Here is a 19143-nt window from a genome sequence, read left to right as displayed (position 1 = left end):
AAATGCATATGATCAAGATTCAGTGTACCGATGTATTTAATTTATTACGCAATCCGAAATGGTATTTATTTGAGTTTCAGAATACCGCGTAAGTGCTTGCATACAGCCACTAATAACTTTAAAAAAATTAAAGCATACGTGTTTTTTATTGATGGTACAGGGGAAAATAAATAAATACTTAAATAAATGTTACTTGTATCAAAAATAAATAAAATAACGTACTTTCGCAGTACCCTATTCCATTCAATTAACTATTATGTGGGTAGTAAATTGACAATGTTTTGCCGCTTTATGTTGTTACCTCTGACGTGAAAGGTCTAGGATATCATAAACATTCTAATTTCTTGTAATTATATTCTGTCGTTCTTTCCTATAAAAATTTCAGACGCCCAGGAAGCTAGTTTTAGTTTGAACCTCGCCAGTCACCATAACAATTCTGTTATCCTAAATTATTTGTTACAAATTTTCTAAAATATAATTTTAAATAGTCCAAGATCAAGTATAAAGATCTATGAAAAAAATGAAGAAAGATACCTTCAACATAATACGTAATAAAACATATAATTATCTATTAAGTATGTGCCAATTAGCGTAAACTCTGTGAACTATAAATCCTGTAAATACGAAGTGAAAAGAAACATGTTTATAACTAATTTATTACAAAAGAAATTATATTAATAAACAACCCTGGAAAAATACAAAAATTTGAGTGTATGCATCTACAATTAATATAGACAGTTCTGACGTATAGCAGGCATTCCGAATCTTCAACAAAACTGCAACATTTATGGGATCACAAAACAGCTGTTTACAATGAACTTGAAAATCAACGGCGTAACTTTATTGTTATAACAGGCGAGACCCAACAATTTGGCTAGAATTCCTATACACCACAAATCACAAGTAATACTATAAAAATGTAGTTTATACAATATTTCATATTAGAAGAATTATTTAATCATTTTGTCATTAATAATAACCGTAAACATTGCCAAAGACTGCAGCCATTTTAATTTATTGTCTCGTTTTTATCGCCAACACACAGTTTATAATACATCAACAATTAACGTTTGGTATGACCGCGAACATAATTCCATCGACACACATTTATATTGGAACATAAATTTACATTGAAAATCGGCATTAGCACAAACACGTGATTTGGATAGTAGGCCTCTGCTTGACAGTTAATTACAGTGTTGCCGACATACGGCTCCGGCTTGTAACTGAAGAACGCTCTGCTAGTGCCTTATCAGGCAGATACACGAACAAGCAAATGTCAACACACCAAACGGAGCTGGGATACGGCTCATTACAGCCTTCAACAAGTATGACTCGCACAGCGAACCTAGTATGATCCATGTACACCTAACTTATACTCAAAGAAACCAAACGCAGGAGTTTAGTAATGAGTATGAAGTGATTGCTAATGAATATGAAAAGCATGAAGGTAAATATTAAGAGAGTTATGAATAGGATGAGGATGAAAATTATGAGAATGAAGATGAGATTCTAATGATTCTGTTGTAAGATTACAGTAGGAATAAATGAACTCCTCAGTAGAAATGAAGGCAACGATCATAAGACAAAAAATATCGTACCGACAAACCACTTTAAGAACATACTTGAGGTGAAAATAACACAGGTAAACAGCTAAATGATATCGGAGATGAAATTAGTCATTTCTTACTAATTTTGGATTAGTTCTCACTTCCATTTTGCATAGCGTTTTACTCGAATTTAAGCATTTTTCTCGAGATGATATTTATTTAAATTTTATATATTATTTATATGTATATGTATGTCGATAAACACAAAGTGTAATAACACAGTAAGAAACATATTAATATACAGTGTACATATTTATAAATCAGTTACCATACAAGTACAAAATTTACTAGTATGCATTATTTAGCAGTTAACGAGATGTATTTCTTATGAAAGTAAGCCTTCCAAAAATAATGACTCAAAATGAATTAAATGATCTCGTTAGGGACTTAGAACTACTTAAGAACATGGCTGAGTTACTAGGGTCACGACTTAAGCAGTTTAATTACCTTGAAAAAATGTTAAAATTACCGAATTTCGAGTTCGTCAGTTTCTTCTGTAAAGATTTTTTTTATAAAGATGAAGTGCAGAAATTTGATCCGAACAAATATAATATTGAAAAATTTCTTTGCAGAACGAAAAGTTACATTTGTTCGAATCAAATTTCTACGCATTTAAAAGGCAAAACTAAAACTCTTTCAATCAGTTATTATCATAATACACTTCTCTCTTAAATTGACTGAGTATAACTGAATCAATGGCTTTTCCAAAACACACTATGAAATGTTTCATATAGAACAATTTTTATCTCAAAAAGAAAGCAAAAACGAGCAAAATTGTAGTAATCATTTTCGTTTGAAATATCTCAAAGAATAACCCCCCCCCTGAAATTAATGGAATTACTTACGGTTCATCCTGTATATAAATCAGTGGTAAGACATTTTGGGCCGTATTCATAGACATTCTCAGCACGGGCTTTCAGTGGATGATCAGCGAACTAACGTTTTTCGTATTCATAAACCAGTGTTAGCTATATGATATGATATGAATCCTGTTTAGCACGCTCGTAGTGCGGACTAGCGAAATGTCTATGAATAGCACCCATTATGTTCATATACAGCAGAAACTAGGACAGAAACAGACGAAACAAGTGAAACTAGACGTCTGTTGGAAACATGAGATATGAAAGTTTTGAGAACAATAGAAAATATAAAGTTAAGAGACCAAATTAGAAGCGGCAAAGCAAGAAAAGATTAAAAAATAGATCAAATACCGAGCTGGATAAAAACACAGAAAAAAAGATGGAAAGACTATACTATAGAAGTCGACCGACTAATGACAGAATAGTAAAAATAGCCAGGGACAAATTTCCAATTGGAAATAGAAGCATGAGACGGCTAAAGAGAAGCTGGGAAGACACTGTAGAGCCAGATTATTGGAGTGGAACAGGTTCGAACCTACATTGGAAGTAAAAGAAGAAGATTATTAGTTAAGTCGTTCCAGGACGTATCGTTCACTTTTTCTATCCACAGGTAGGCACAAAGTCCACTACAAAAGGTCGAAAAGAAGTCACATCCAATGACATTTTGTCCACATGTTTTCGTCCAACACTATTACACGCAACAAAATTGGTCCAATATTTCGTTCATTTTATTAGGTGTCAAATGAGTGTAATTATAATAAAATATCTCCTCAATTTTTACGTAGTAAACAAAATATTACGGAAAAGGGATATTAATTAATTATTTATTATCATTTTTAGTTAAAGTATTTGGCATCACGAGTATTGCACTTCGACAATATTTTTATACATGATGACATCATTTGTACTAGCATTCGTCTCCTTCTGGTCCTTCCACTAGTTCCATTGGAAGATGTAAATGTTTTGGATCAAATAACAGTTTTCACAATGATATCTATGATCATTGACAGGTTAGATTTCATTTGTTTAGGCTTTTGTGATCCCTTCCTTTACGTTTTTATATCAATTCCGACGTACTTTCATGTATTAAAACCACTGCAACATTTAGTTTTGGCTCAAGTGGCCGTAGAAAAAAGTTAGAAATTGTGCCAGTCTATCAACACCACGAAAAGTAAAAAAACCTTAAAATTTAAGTTCTATAACATATATTTAAGTATGTAGCACTAAAAATAAATGCTTTCAGGCTTTAAACACATGGAAAGGCTTCGGAATTAATGTGTTTTAGAAATACACTAAAAAATATGTTTTCTAAAATATGAGCATATTTACCTCATTAACTTCACAGTCGCTATCGTCATACCTTTTTTGCTAATCATTCTTATTTCAAAATAAATTTGAAATTTCTGAAATAAATTAGGTAACTAGAACTAAACACAATGCTAAACTAATATTTCTTAATGTAAGAGTCCACTTGTTGAAGTGTTACATTCTACAATTTCACAATTTTTATTTCCGATGCAAATTTTTCTCCCTCACTCTTAAAAAGCTTTACAGCAGCTGTATGAATACATGCACAAAATCCAGGCTTAAGAATATCATTAACATTTTCCGTAAGATTATGAGTAACAAATGAAAAGCACAGTTTCTCCTTGGTATTTTTCTTACTTACAGTGAATTTATACTTAAAATTGTTTGCCTTTTCTTTTGGGCCACAGTAATACACAGCACAGTAAAAATTGTCCGGTTTAAATCTCCACAAAACAAAAAACATTTCATTCAAAGTAAATATCACTTGGGAATACCCTCTTGTAGGTTCTGTATTTGAGAGCTCAGTTTTGAAAGACCCGGAAACTTCGCGATAATCTGAAGCCATGTGGTCATCCTTGATATGTTCCTTCATGTCCGATATAATCCCAGACCATTTACAGCCTCTGTTAGATATTCTGGAGAAGAGGCACTTGGTTGCAGTGTAGACGCAGTTATCTCTATGTTCTTCGAAATCGTCAAAATGGAAGACTTCTTTGCATCCTAAATAGAAATTTATGCATGGGTACACAGCTTGTCTGGCGAGAGATTCTAGTGAAAGATTTCGCACTTGTAGAATTTTAGATCTGCAAGTTGCACAGTTGCTTAACTTCGGTTTACATTCTTTACATATGTTGTGTCCATTTTCACACAACACAATTGGAGGTTTCATATAGTTGAGGCACAGTGGGCATTCCAATTCTTTCAGCAGTCCTTGATCCTTAACCTTCCCCGGATTGTCCATCGTTCCTGTTTAAACACAAGTTCAAAATCACAATATTATCTTTAGAACTCTACTCCTTATTTAATCAATATAATACAGAGTCTTTCATAAGTAACGAGTCTATCGAAAAATTAACTATTTTGGATAATTTTTTTAAATAATATTCATCCTCACAAGAAAGAACCCTTCCCGGTGCCGTACAGTCATTTGGAAACAAACATTGGCTCCCCCGCCGCCAGACGAAGCTACTTATCCATGTGTAATGTGCATTTGATGCCAACTTAAAATGACCTAGAGCATGGCTTTCTATACACCAAGGACTTAAAATGACCTGCAGCATGGTTTTTTATACGCCAAGGATAATGGCTCACGGCCATGCCTATACACATTGTTGTGATAGACTGGAATAATATAATAAACACCAAGCAGCCGCTTAACGTTATTGCAGAAGAGAAAAATTGCTATCTGGTTTGAACGTGGAAACAGTGAAGCTCAAATTAAGCGTTTATTCCGTAGACGAAATGTTTCCAGGTAGGTGGATCGGTCGCACAGGTTCAATCCGTTGGCCTCCGCGATCACCTGATTTTACTCCGCTAGACTTTTTTTCTGGGGATTCATCAAGAATCGTGTCTATGCGACTACGCCACGCACCATTCCTGAATTAGTGGAACGAATTGAACATACGATACAAGTGGTTAGGCTTTCGCCTGACATGCTCACCAGCGTCCATGAAGAGTTGATACGTCTCTTACATTTGTGCATTCAGCAGAACGGAAGACATTTTGAAAATTGTACACCATAATTTGTCAACAATTGAAACTTTTTACATTTATATGTTTTAATAACGATTTAAAACACTAACCATACTTTCGTTTAATAACTCTGGCGGCTGGGGGAAGGGGGTTGTTTGTTTCCAAATTGTCTATAAGGTACCGGGAAGGGTTCTCTCTCATGAGGATGAACATCGTTTCAAAAATTATCCAAAACATTTCATTTTTCGATAGACTCATTTCTTATGAAAGACCCTGTATTTAAGAAGAGTTTTATAATGGAGCAATGATGAAATTGAAATATCAAAGAAAGAGAAGAAATCTGAAAAAGGAAGCCATAAACATGCTTTAAAAGCGACCCCGGATTCTTAGGTTCGAATCTATTCTATTCCTATCTCGTTACTCTCGGTGGATGATCAGCGAAGTAACGTTTTTCGTATTCATAAACCAGTGTTAGCGATATGATATGAATAGTGTACAAGTAATCACTCGATAGCCTGGACTAGTTTAGTACACTTGTAGCACGGGCTAGCGAAATGTCTATGCATGGCACCCAAAATTACCTATTTTGCTTATCAGGATCTAAAAAGGCCTAATTCGTTGTATTTAACCTATACATGTATACTTTAGGCTACTTATTTTGAAGTACTAACCTAATGCTGAAGAGAGCTACAGTATTTCTCCTGACTCGCTGAAATAATAATTATTGCCATTAATTGCTGAGCAAATACCCTATTGTAAGTGCAATTCTCTGAAAGGAAAGTTCTACAATGTGCAACAATATATACAGAGGATGACAGTCTGTAGAAACATCGAACAAATTAAAAAAACAAGGCATATCAGATGTGGCACAATCATGACATAGACAAAAAGAGCCAGAGTTCTCTCCATCGAAGGCGTAAGAAGGTTGATATTTTATTGTTTAGTAGTGACTTAGTGACCAGACTTTAACACTGTTATTCGTACAATATAATTACATTTGCTTAAAGAAAGACACCATACTTAAATATAACTCTTCAAGAATAGATTTTGAGCTGTACTATAAGCAGTAACATGACCTGCTGCCAGGAAGTCAAAAGAAGGATAGCAATGGCAAAGGAAGCTTTTAATGGAAAATAATATAATATCTTCTGCGTACAGTAGGCCTATGCGTTGCTTATATCTAATTTTTTCTCATAAAAACCTAAAAATTCTTAAATAGAGGATTTGAAATAAAAAAATCCTAAAACGTGGGTTGAAAAACACCTAATTTCAGTTTTCCAAAATCTAAAAGACCGGAGCTTGTTTAGAAGCTATAAATATCAGACGATACATAAATATTCGAATTCTGGTTTGGTTGGATGGAAAGTTGTGAAGTAATGAAGGAATAATAATAATAATAATAATAATAATAATAATAATAATAATAATAATAATAATAATAATAATAATGACATATGCCACTAGCACCTGCTCCATTCTTTATCGGATCCGTCCATGTATATTTGAAGACATTCTTCAGATGGATATTTGATAGGCCTATGTACGGCTTCTAAAACTAAAGATTTCAGAGTGTTTGTGCTAGTTTATATTTTTTGTTAAGTTCTAAATTAAATATAGGCTAATATTAGTAGATTCTATTGTGTTGTCATCTAGCAGTATGTTTTCTCTAGTAAGTGGGATTTTATATATATTTTTACAGTTATGTTATACATTCTACGAAAGTTATTTTTGTGTCTTCAACTTGTTACCAGAAATGCGTTTTTACCGGTATCTCCGTTAAATTTTCAGATAGCCTAAGTAACTATTTCCAATAAATGTAGCTTCAGCCCATTTAATTCAACACAGAGAACGTAAAAACAGTGCCTAGGCCAACACATACACGCATATATATAAATCTCTACATTTCATTGTACTATTAATCTAGTTAAGTCGAAGACATTGTACAACCTTGGACACAGAAAAGAGAATGTAAATTATTTCTCAAATAGGGAAGAGTTTAATGTGGGTGGAAAGTCTATACCACGAAAAAAAAACAAGGAAATGAAGATAAAGATCATGAAGATTAGATGAAAGAATTTAACACAGGTAAGACGGAAGAGGTCAATAAATAAGAGGCGGTGGAGTCGAACGAATGGAAGCGGAGGAGGTAAGAAAAATGAAGATGTAGGACGTAAGAACAATGAATATGGATGAAGTAAGGAAAACAAAGATTAAGAAGGTGGACTAATGAAGATGGAGGACGTAAGGAAAACAAAGATGGAGAAGATGAATAAATGAAGATGGAGAAAATAAAGAAAGGGAGATGGAGAAGGCAAAGAAAGAAAGACAGAGAAGGTAAAGAAAGAAAGGCGGAGAATGTAAAGAAAGGGAGATGGAGAAGTTAAGGAAAGGAAGATGGAGGAGGTAAAGAAAGGAAGATGAAGAATATAAAGGGAGATGGAGAAGGTAAAGAAACGAAGATGAAAAAGGTAAAGAAAGGAACATGGAGAAGGTAAAGAAAGGATGATGGAGACATAAAAATTGAAGATGAGGAAGGTAAAAAGTGAAGATGGGGAAAGTAAAAGAATGAAAATGGAGAATATAAAAATTGAAGACGAAGTAAAAAAAATAAGATGGAGAACATAAACAAACAAAAGTGGAGGAAAAGAAATGAAGGTCAAGAAAGTAAACAAATGAAGGTAGAAGACGTAAGAAATGAAGGTGGAGGTGGTAAAAAAATTAAGGTGGAGGAGGTAAAAACTGAAGGCAGAGAAGATAAACAAATGAAGATAAAGATCATGAAGATTAGATGGAAAAAATTACCACAGGTAAGACGGAAGAGGTCAATAATTAAGAAGCGGAGGATTAACAAAATAATAAAAATGTAGAAGATTAACAAATGAAAAGGAGATGGATAACAATAATGAAGATGAAGAGTGCAAAGAATTTTTATGCAAAAAAGGGGAATAAGAATGGAGGAAGAAAAATAATTAAAATGGATAAAGGGTACAAGTAGGCCTAAAGATGCAGAAGGTAAACAAAAGAATACGCATATACCCTGCTGTCGAAACAAGCTGTAACAATCGTGTTCGTGAAATTACACTCTAAAAGCGCTAATAATTTAATTTTTTTAAATTTGAGTAAAAGTTTATTTATTTCAAATTTAAAATTTTCAAATTTCAAATGCATCGGAAGATGATATAACATGGTTAAGTAAATTTATATATAGTAATAGACTACAGAACAGAACATATAATACAGAATACTACATCAGACTACAGAATATAATTACAACAATAGAAATAGAAATAAAATAATACAATCAATATATAAAGAGGATACAATAATATTAAAATTCGAGGACCGAATGAGCAGGGCTCGTATTCGGCTGCAGTTCAGATATAGAATATAGAAAATAAAATAGCAACTAAAATTAAAATTACAGCTACAATGAAATTATATAATATAATATATTATTAATAGACTTCGTGGAATTGCCACGAGAATCGCAAGGTTGACTGAGCACGCGGTATAGACTGTATGAGAAGGGGGCGTGCAACTGATGGAGTATGCCTCTGATGTACACACTGAGCAGTATACTGCGGTTACAATAAAACCTGTATCCTGCACTAAAGAAATATAATGAATGATCACTGAAGTAGGAAATGTGTAAACATATAAATACACAATTATTTTATAGTGAGATATATTAATTCTTAAAATTTAATGTAAGGTACTCACATCATCCTTGAATATGTGCATTGCAGTAAAGAGTTACGTACATTTTGAGCGGCTGCAAAGTAACCTCCTCAAACAATTTTTATATTGGGAAAATGTACGTTCAACATCACACGATGTAATATGTATATATTTGAAGAACGGAAAGTCACTACTTTTTAGTACACCAACTTCAGACGTCTTGTCGTGACCTGATACTACATCATTTATAATACGAAATTGCGAATAGGCAGAATTTTTAGCAATAATGTTTGTCAACTTACATTTCACTTTTTCTGAAATTAGTGAATTGTTATTTTGGATAACAGTTTGTGATACTTTATCCACTATATTAAGGGCTTCTGAGAGTTGTAGTTTAGACGATTCTAACAGGACAATGTTTTTGGACAGGATTTTAAAATTAGAATCAATGAACAGAATATCTCCTAATAGCTGTTAAGAAGGCAATGATTTTACAGCTGCAACATCGGAACTGTCTGTGCTATCCAATGCATCAATTACCTCCATTATTTTGCCGTAATGTTCTGCATAATAATTAACAGCATCCAATCACGTTCCCCAACGGGTCAAGACTGGCTGCGGAGGTAAGGTATTACAGGGGCATTTGTTTGGAACAGCAACACACTCATTGTAGTATGTTTGATTGAATTCTTGTCTGCACTGAACAAATGTCAAGCTTTGACTATTCTAACCACAATAATGCAAAATCAAGTGGTTACATAGGTATACATTAGCTGTAGCTGCTCTATTTATTTGACCGGTCACAACTATTAACATGAACTGCTTATACTACGAGACCGGGAGGTCGCCCACCTCCTCTATACTACCGTACATCGGCAACCTGATTGCATGCTGCGTGTGGCAATTCAACGAAGTCTAATTATTAATATAAGAGGAATATAGAAAATGAAATAAAACAGGAACAAAAATTAAAATTACACCTACAATGAAATTATATAATATCGTCACGTGAATGCAAGAACTAGGTAACTCGAAATTTGCGTTTTTTAGTTACCTCTTTTATAACATAGCAAAAATCGCACAAAATGTAAGGCAAGAACTAGGTAACTGATCGAACGATACCAGCGACATCTATTTTCCAATATAACAAATAGGTAAAAGAAAACGAGACATATTCCCCAGTGCAATAAATAAGTAAATAGGCAATGTCACAAAATATGAAAAATCAAGTTACCTAGTTCTTGCATTCAGGTGACGATATAATATATTAATATAGAGAAGAATAATATCGTACGTGAAGAAAGTAGGACAATTTATGAAAAATATATATCCCGAAATTATAGAGTACAAATATAATATAGGCTGATTAATTCATACACATAGGCTATAAATTTATTTAATCAAATTTAAGACATTAACACGTTTCTACTTTTCTTTTTATATGTTAGTGGGTTACATGTTATTTAGTACACAATTTTAAGTTTTCACGAAAACAAAGTCAGGCCACATAAAAAAAATTATGGACTGGATGTAGCCTGCGGGCCGTAGTTTGGGTGGGCCAAAGGTAAGAGGAAAATATCGACACTAACTTCTTTCGCTTTACGTAACACTAACCGATGTTCCAGAAGCTTATCATTGAGTCACAATAATCTTTACACAGAGAAAGCCAACAACGATATCACTGTGGAAGATAGGGCGCATGTCAAAATAGTGACAATAACGACGTATAAGGTCTTTTATACACGTAAAACAACATTTTTAAGCTCTGTTACGAATTAAAATAAGGAAGATAAACGAATAATCAGAAAATAAGGAAGATAAATTAATAATCAGGATACAATGATGCTGAAACTGATCAAGAAGAGGAAAAGGAATTCGCTGGGTCACTGACAGAAGAAACCATCACTGAAGGATACACTAAAAGGAATGGTGAACGGGAGAAGAGTTCGGGGCAGAAGAATAAATCAGATGATAGACGACATTAAGATATTGACATATGCGGATACTAAGAAGAAAGCAGAAAATAGGAAAGATTGGAGAATTCTGGGATTGCAGTGAAAGACCTGCTCTTGGGCTGAACACTATGAATGAATGAATATTAGAAATATTTATTGTACTCTTTGTCTCCTCATATGATCCATATACTGTATCTTAATGTCGTCTATCATTTGACATCTTCTTCTGCCCCGAACTCATCTCTCGTTCACCATTCCCTCCAGTGCATCCTTCAGAAGGCAGTTTCTTCTCAACCAGCGAAACTCCTTCTCCTCTTTCTGATTATTTTCAACATTATTCTTTCTTCATCCACTCTTTCCAACACAGTTTCATTTCTTATTCTGTCCACTTCACTTGTTCCATCCCTCTCCATATCCACATATCCAATGCTTCTAGTCCTTTTCACTTCGTCGTAATGTCGATGTTTCTGCTCCATACAATTCCACACTCCACACAAAGCACTTCCTCAGTTCTTTCTCCACAGATTCGCAGAAGATGCTCCTTTTTCTATTAAAAGCTACATTTGATATTCCTATTCTCCATTTGACTTCTTGGCAGCAGCTCATGTACCGCTTATATTACATCCCAAGTATTTGAAGCTGTCCACTTGCTGTACAGCCTCATTTATCATTCGCAAGTTTACCTTCTTTACTTTTCTTCTTATGACCATGGTCTTCGTCTTGTTGGGATTTATCTGCATTCCATACTGCTCACAGCTGTCATTTAGCTCCAATAGCATACTCCTCAGTAGTCTATCATCTCCTCTTTTGCTAACAATGCCATATCATCAGCAAATCTTATACACGTTATTCTTGTTCCTCCTACTATCACTCCTCACATGTTCTGAAAACAGTTCTTCACTTAATCCTCCAAGTAGATGTTGAACAGGGTGTGTGATAAAGGGCATCGTTGACGTATTCCTCTCCCTATTTCACTTCTTTCTCACATTTCTTTTCCTATCCTAACTTTGACACGAACATGTTGGTAAAGATGAGGAATTTTGGAACAGGGTCACTTGGTGAGATGAGACGGAGATAAATCTTTATAGTTCTGATGGCATTCATAAGAAATGGAGAAAGCCCAACACAGATAACGCCAGACACAACACATTACCTATAGTGAAACACTGAGGTGGATGCATACTATTGTGGGGATGTATGTCTGCAAACGGTGTGGGGAATAGTGAGTTCAAAGATGGGATTATGGATAAATATGTGTACAACAACATTTTAAGGTAAAATGTTATGTAGAGTGCACAAAAATGGGGATGCCACTTGTTCATATGTTCCAACAAGACAATGACAGTAAAAATACTGCTCAAATCAATATGGATTGACTCATATGGAACATATCCCAACAACTACGAACACCTCCTCAATCACCAGACTTAAACATTTGTTGGAAATTTTGAAAAGGAGTGTGAGAAAGTAGAAGTGTGCAACCATAGAGGATTTCAAACGTAGTGAGAGAAACATGGGCTAAAATCAAAAAGAACAATGTAAAAACTGGTAAAATGAGATGCCAAGCAGTAATAAAGTCTAAAGGTTATGCTACAAGATATTAATTGTTTTTCAAAAGTGTAAATAACCAAAGTGTACAGACAAGACTGTTACATAGAAATTGGACTTGTTTGTTTTTATTTTGTTTTGTTTAATGCATTCAGAAGTTTATATTTTAGTTGTTGACTTTAATATATTCCAAAGTCCATGTGTAATAGTATTCTCATATGAAAATAAATTGAATTATATATTTTCATAAGATAAATTAACGTTTTATTTGGAAAATAGAACTATACAAACAACACTGTTATATATTGTATTTACTCGCATTATGAGAGCACCAAATATCATTAAAAGAGCACCACGTTAAAAATACTTGTTATAGAGTATGATCACACTTGGTCTGTTTATGTGGATTGTCTATTTCCATATTCCACAAATTGTTAATATTGACTCCACCATTGAGAGTGAAGTGGGCCTTATCTGTCCACAGTACTAGAGATAACGATTTCGGTTCAATTTACATTTCAGCTAATACACGTATTTAAAAAGTTGTCTCTCTTTTCACAGTTAGCTTCCATAAATTCAAACTTCATTCGCAATTTGTAGTTTATAACGAAATATTTTCAGTCGTTTGAGTATCTTGAAAAAATACTGTACCTTTTACGAGCGTTTGCTTATCACATTAACACTGCTGACTGATAACTGGTTTTGTTTTATGAAGAATATCTGTAACCTGAATACTAATTCCTGACCTTCCCGATTTCATTTTATCATAAACTGAACCAGTTCGTTCAGGCTTCTTAATGTACGGTAAGTAAGTAGTATGTAATGAATAAGCCAAGTGGCTAACGAACTTGTTTATTTTTCAAAATCTAATAATCGCAAAATAACAGTGGGGGGGGGGGGAGAAAGGAAATGCTTCAGCACCAAGAAGCTAAATCCTGTTCTTAGAACATTCCATTTTTTAAGTTTATTTAGAAATTATTTTAATTTCAATTATGTTAGTTACTCTTAATAAACATAGAAGAAACTATCGCACGGGACGTTCAGTGATTTCGGAAGTGGAAAACGTCGAATTTATAAGTTTTTTGGAGGAGGGGATATGTTTAATATGTAAGGTGTAATACTTAAGTGAGCCACTACTAGGTATTTCGTAAAAGAAGAGTATTTTTCCCTGGACAGAAAGTAAAATAAAATGGTAATAAAAAATATTAGTGTTTTTGCCGTGGAATAAAATAATAAAAATGGAGATTTTTTTTTATATTTCTGCTAAAACAGTTTACGTACGCATTACCGTGGCTTACTGAAGCTCTTCCCCTATTACTTACTTACTTGCAAATGGCTTTTAAGGAACCCGCAGGTTCAATGCCGCCCTCACATAAGCCCGCCTTCGGTCCCGATCCTATGCAAGATTAAACCACTCCCTATCATCATAACCCACCTCCCTCAAATCCATTTTAATATTATCCTCCCATCTACGTCTCGGCCTCCCCAAAGATCTTTTTCCCCTCCGGCCTTCTAAGTAACACTCTATATGCATTTCTGGATTCGCCCATACGTGCTACATGCCCTGCCCATCTCAAACGTCTGGATTTAATATTCCTAATTAGCCTATGTCAGGTGAAGAATACAATGCGTGCAGTTCCGTGTTGTGTAACTTTTTCCATTCTCCTGTAACTTCATCCCTCTTAGCCCAAAATATTTTCCTAAGAACCTTATTCTCAAACATCCTTAATCTCTGTTTCTCTCTCAAAGTGAGAGTCCAGGTTTCACAGCCATACAGAACAACCGATAATATAACTGTTTTATAAATTCTAACTCCCAGATTTGTTTACAGGAGACTAGATGACAAAAGCTTCTCAACCGAATAATAACAAGCATTTCCCACAGTTATTCTGCGTTTAATTTCCTCTCGAGTGTCATTTATATTTGTTACTTTTGCTCTAAGATATTTGAATTTTTCCACCTCTTCGAAGGATAAATCTCCAAGTGTTATGTTTCCATTTCGTACGATATTCTGGTCACGAGACATAATCATATACTTTGTCTTTTCGGGATTTACTTTCAAACATATCGTTTGCCCTTCCGCTATATATCATAATAAAACACTCGTGTAATCTCTTAATCATTATCATAATATTTAGTAATCTCCTAGAAGTTGACGATGTTCCGTATGTAGCACAAAAGTAGTTTTCTCACTATCTTAATCTCACTGTAACCACTACTTGCTGTCCCTATGTATTTAATTGGGTTTCATGCAGTTTTTTTTTTTTAATTTTATTATGCACTATTAGAGATTTGTGGACGTCAGCTCTACCAACAAATAAAATATTACATTCCTAATTTTATTAGGCTTACACAAAAGGTTTGTTCCTGCAACAGTTTCCAACTGTCATGAGCATGCGCATATTGAATATACTGTTCGTGCACTATACTTCGAACTCTGACTACTTTCAGATTAGTGTCAGGCGTTCTTGCAGCTTATCAAATCGTCACCAAACCATTTCCTGACGGTCAGAAAAATTTGCGTATCAAATCAAACTGACGCAAATCACACTGACGCATTGGCATTAACATTGTTGTGCTTTACTTTTATCCACTGGAATGCCACAAACGTTTTTTTGCATTAATATTTTTGTTTGAATGCTTATCTACTGAGTGAACAGTACAGAGGAGAACAGAAGCCTCGCGCGGCCTTGAGTCCCCCACCTCCGCGCGCATTGCAGGCCGGCCAGCCGTGAAACCTATTCTGCTCTATACTGTTCACCCAGTATATTTGATTATTACTAGACCGCGGGAGTGCGGGCCCTAATACAGCGATTGCAGTTGACTATGCAGACGGGTATAGAGTATGACGTAAGTATCTCTCGCCTTTCGCCGTACTGTTAGTGCATCGAACCCGAAACATTCAGAGTGTGTTTAGCTGTCATACTGAAGAGTTGCGTGTGTGAAATGACACATATTACAATGCCTAACACAACTCGTTCACGAAGTGCAATACTAAATAATTTAGTAGAACAATTCGGACGCGATATATTTAGGCTATTATAGAAGAAGAAAGTTTTGTATGTGTTGTGTGTAATTTCAGATTATTACGAACTAAGAAGTACTATTTTGAAAAACACTGTAATAGTAAAGGACACAAGGAAAATGTTGAACGCAATTCAAACAAGAACCAATCGAGTTCAAATAGTCGGTCACAATTCAATATAGACTTATGTGACATGTTGGTACACACAAACATTCCATTCAGAACTTTGGACAATCCCAATTTTAGATAATTTCTGGAAAAATACACAAATCAACATATTCCAGGAGAAGCAACAATACGTAAAGAATATTTACCAATTACGTAACAGAATATGATTGCCAAAATTCGAGAAAGCGTGAACGATCGGAAAATATATGGGTTTCAGTTGATGAATCTACAGATGTAAGTAGTAGATATGTGGCAAATGTGATGGTCGGTATACTTTCCGAGAACTGTGTAGGGGAAAAAAAAATGTGCTAACTTCAGAGAAATTGGAAAAGGTAAACCATGCAACTATTGTCCAAGTTTTTTATAAGGCTATGCGCCTTTTATGGCCGGAAAGGATTAAATATGATAATGTACTTTTTTTCGTCACTGATGCAGCTCCATCCTATTGTTAAGGCAGTAAAACAACTTAAAGAGCGGTATTCCAACATGGTGCATTTAACTTGTGTGACGCACGGACTGCATAGAGTTGCTGAGGCTATTCGTGCTTTATAGAGCGATGTGGACTGTTTTATAGCGTATGTGAAAAAAAATATATTTCTCAAAGCTCCTTCAAGAACATTACAATTTCGAGAAGTTGTACCAGATCTCCCCCTTCCAACTCAACCCGTAGTTACAAGATGGGACACCTGGCTTGAAGCTGCCTTATATTTCGCAGAACATTACAATAAATTCAAACTAATTATTCATGCTTTAGATGGCAAAGATTCAGCTGCCATTACAACAGCAAAATCCCTGATTTCAGAAAATATGCAGCAAAATCTACAATAATTCATAAAGACCAATTACGGAAACTTGCCACAATTTATAACTCAACTTGAAACGTCTGGTTTACTAATGTCCGGGTGTATTAAATTAACTGAGAAAATATCGGAAACAATTAACAAGCACTCCAAGGACTGTATTCTGATAAGGTAAATGACAAATTACGTACTATAATAAAAAATAATGGCTATGCAGTGTTGAACAGTTTGGTGAAAAATCAGGACAAAAACTTGAATGAAAATGTAAACATTTTCACTTACGCTCCAGTAACCTCATGCGATGTCTAAAGAAGCTTTTCGCAGTACAAACATATTCTAACTAATAAAAGCAGAAGTTTCTCCTTTGACAATCTACGTATGTACATAGTTGTACATTGTAATTCCTTATTGTAAAGAAAAAGATTCCGTCGATATCGCATCAATTAGATAAGTACGAAATGTATGATTATTGTATGTATGCAATTCATATGCTCAAGACTGTACGTCTGAAGCACGCACAGTGAGTTGCTTACCTGAGAGTTCATTACACTTGGTAAGGGACGCTCCAGTTACACATAACTTGACGGTAAAGGGCCCGCACTCCCGCGGTTTAATTATTACAATATAGTCTGAAATTCAATTACAGCTTCAATATACGAGATTAGTTAAATTATTTTATAGTACATGAGTTTTCGTGCAGGGATGGTTTGAAATTCAAACCGATCTTCGTTGATCATGCGCAATAGTTGAGGTTGGAACAGTTTTCAAACAGTTTTCAAACCATCACAAACTCGTTGCAGAAACAAACCTTATAGCTGACACGAAGGATTTAGCATTTAATTGATTCAGGAAAGGGCGTTTAATCTGTCTCCATCTATTAATTTGTATCTACAGTTCAAATCATCGGGGGGAGGGGGGAGTGTGGAACATGTCCTTAGAAATATAATCTGAATTAGACTCGGACATAACTAACACGAACCATTTTTTTACTTGCTTTAGTTGTATCCGAAAATGGCCTTTAACCTACGCCATCTAGTGACGTATATTTATAAACAAGGAATATTAAAGTCAATCCAGCAAATCGCTTATGAAAGATAGAAACAATATTATACTTTAATTTCTTAAGTAACGTAAGTGCGAAAACATCATAAGAAACATCCAGAGCTTCTAGAAATTTACAGAATATTTAAATCTGTTTAAATAAATATAAATAACTTTACAAAACAAAGATTACATAGCCTATCTAACAAATAATCTAGTTAGGAGGTCTATAACGTTATCTTTTGGTTCACAAATATTTGAGCCACATATAATGGGTAACGACTAGTTCTTTTTTAAATTACAATATACAGGGTGATTTACGACGATTTATCACCACTTACGGAGCTTATTTCCGAAGACATTCTGAGCAAAAAATGTGATATAAACATGTGTCCCAATCTCAATATTTTGAGAGTTACACTAATTTGAAGTTCTTACTAAAATACCGCTATTCTTTAATTTTTAAGGGTAAAAAAATATTACAGATAAAGATTTAATTATACAGAAGTATCATTTCTTTAATTAGCCATTATTCTGAAGCTACATGTGTTATGAATTCCATAGCTGCTTCGTACAGAATTTTTTTTTTCGATTTTTAACTACACAATTGCATTTTTTTTACGCATTTGTCACAATTGTTACAAATCACGCCACTTTTGTGAATTCTTCAAGACTGTACATTAGGATGCATAATTAAACTGTAAAGAATCAAGTTTCTAAAGTCATATGATTTGCAACAAATTTTGTGGTAAGTGCGTAAGAATAAAGTAATTTTTAGTTAAAATTGAAAAACAAAATCTGTAAAAAGCAATTAACAACATATTTTTAGCTTCAGAATACTAGCCAATTAAAGAAATGATACTTCTGAATAGTTCATTCTATATTTCTAATATTCTTTTACCCTTAAAATTAAAGAAAAAATGGCATTTTACTAACAATTTCAAATTAGTGTAACTCTGAAAATATTGAGATTAGGACACATGTTTATATGACATTTTTTGTTCAGAATTTCTTTGGAAATAAGCTCCGTAAGTGACGGTAAATCCTCGTGAATCACCCTCTATAACCCTGTCATTACATGAACAATAGCCCTATGAAATTATAATAACAAGGATCCATTCATATAAATATACCATCACACATGATACACTACACAATGTAATAAGTAAATGATATGAAGTACACAATACCAGACGTAAATACCTGGAGAGTTGTTAACTTCTTTACAAAGCAGCTCTGACATGGTCTACATAACGTGTAGAACAAAGATACTGACTACAGCTGAACAGCTCACCCGATTTCGTCGTAATCTAATCTGTCTGCACTCTCATCCTCGACAGTGTAGCCAACCGAAACAAGCGATACAAGTCGATGTTACTGTATTGTCGCAAAACAGACAACGAACGTACTTTTCGAGTTATTGTGTTTCTCCAATTTGTAATTAGAATTATAGCATTG

The 19143-nt window shown here is 34.2% G+C and overlaps 1 long non-coding RNA gene across 1 annotated transcript; it reads right to left on the bottom strand.

Annotated features, from left to right (window-relative positions):
- Positions 1 to 636: 636 nt before the first annotated feature.
- LOC138698275 (uncharacterized) lies at positions 637 to 19010 on the bottom strand. Its single transcript, XR_011331813.1, has 2 exons — positions 18889 to 19010; positions 637 to 4744 (listed from the first exon to the last, which is right to left on the bottom strand). It is a non-coding gene; the product is annotated as an uncharacterized lncRNA (long non-coding RNA).
- Positions 19011 to 19143: the final 133 nt, after the last annotated feature.

The sequence above is a fragment of the Periplaneta americana genome, chromosome 4, assembly GCF_040183065.1.
Source record: "Periplaneta americana isolate PAMFEO1 chromosome 4, P.americana_PAMFEO1_priV1, whole genome shotgun sequence".
NCBI classification, from domain to species: Eukaryota; Metazoa; Arthropoda; class Insecta; order Blattodea; family Blattidae; genus Periplaneta; species Periplaneta americana.
Note: the sequence above shows the minus strand (reverse complement) of the source record. Positions and strands in the feature narration are given on the sequence as shown.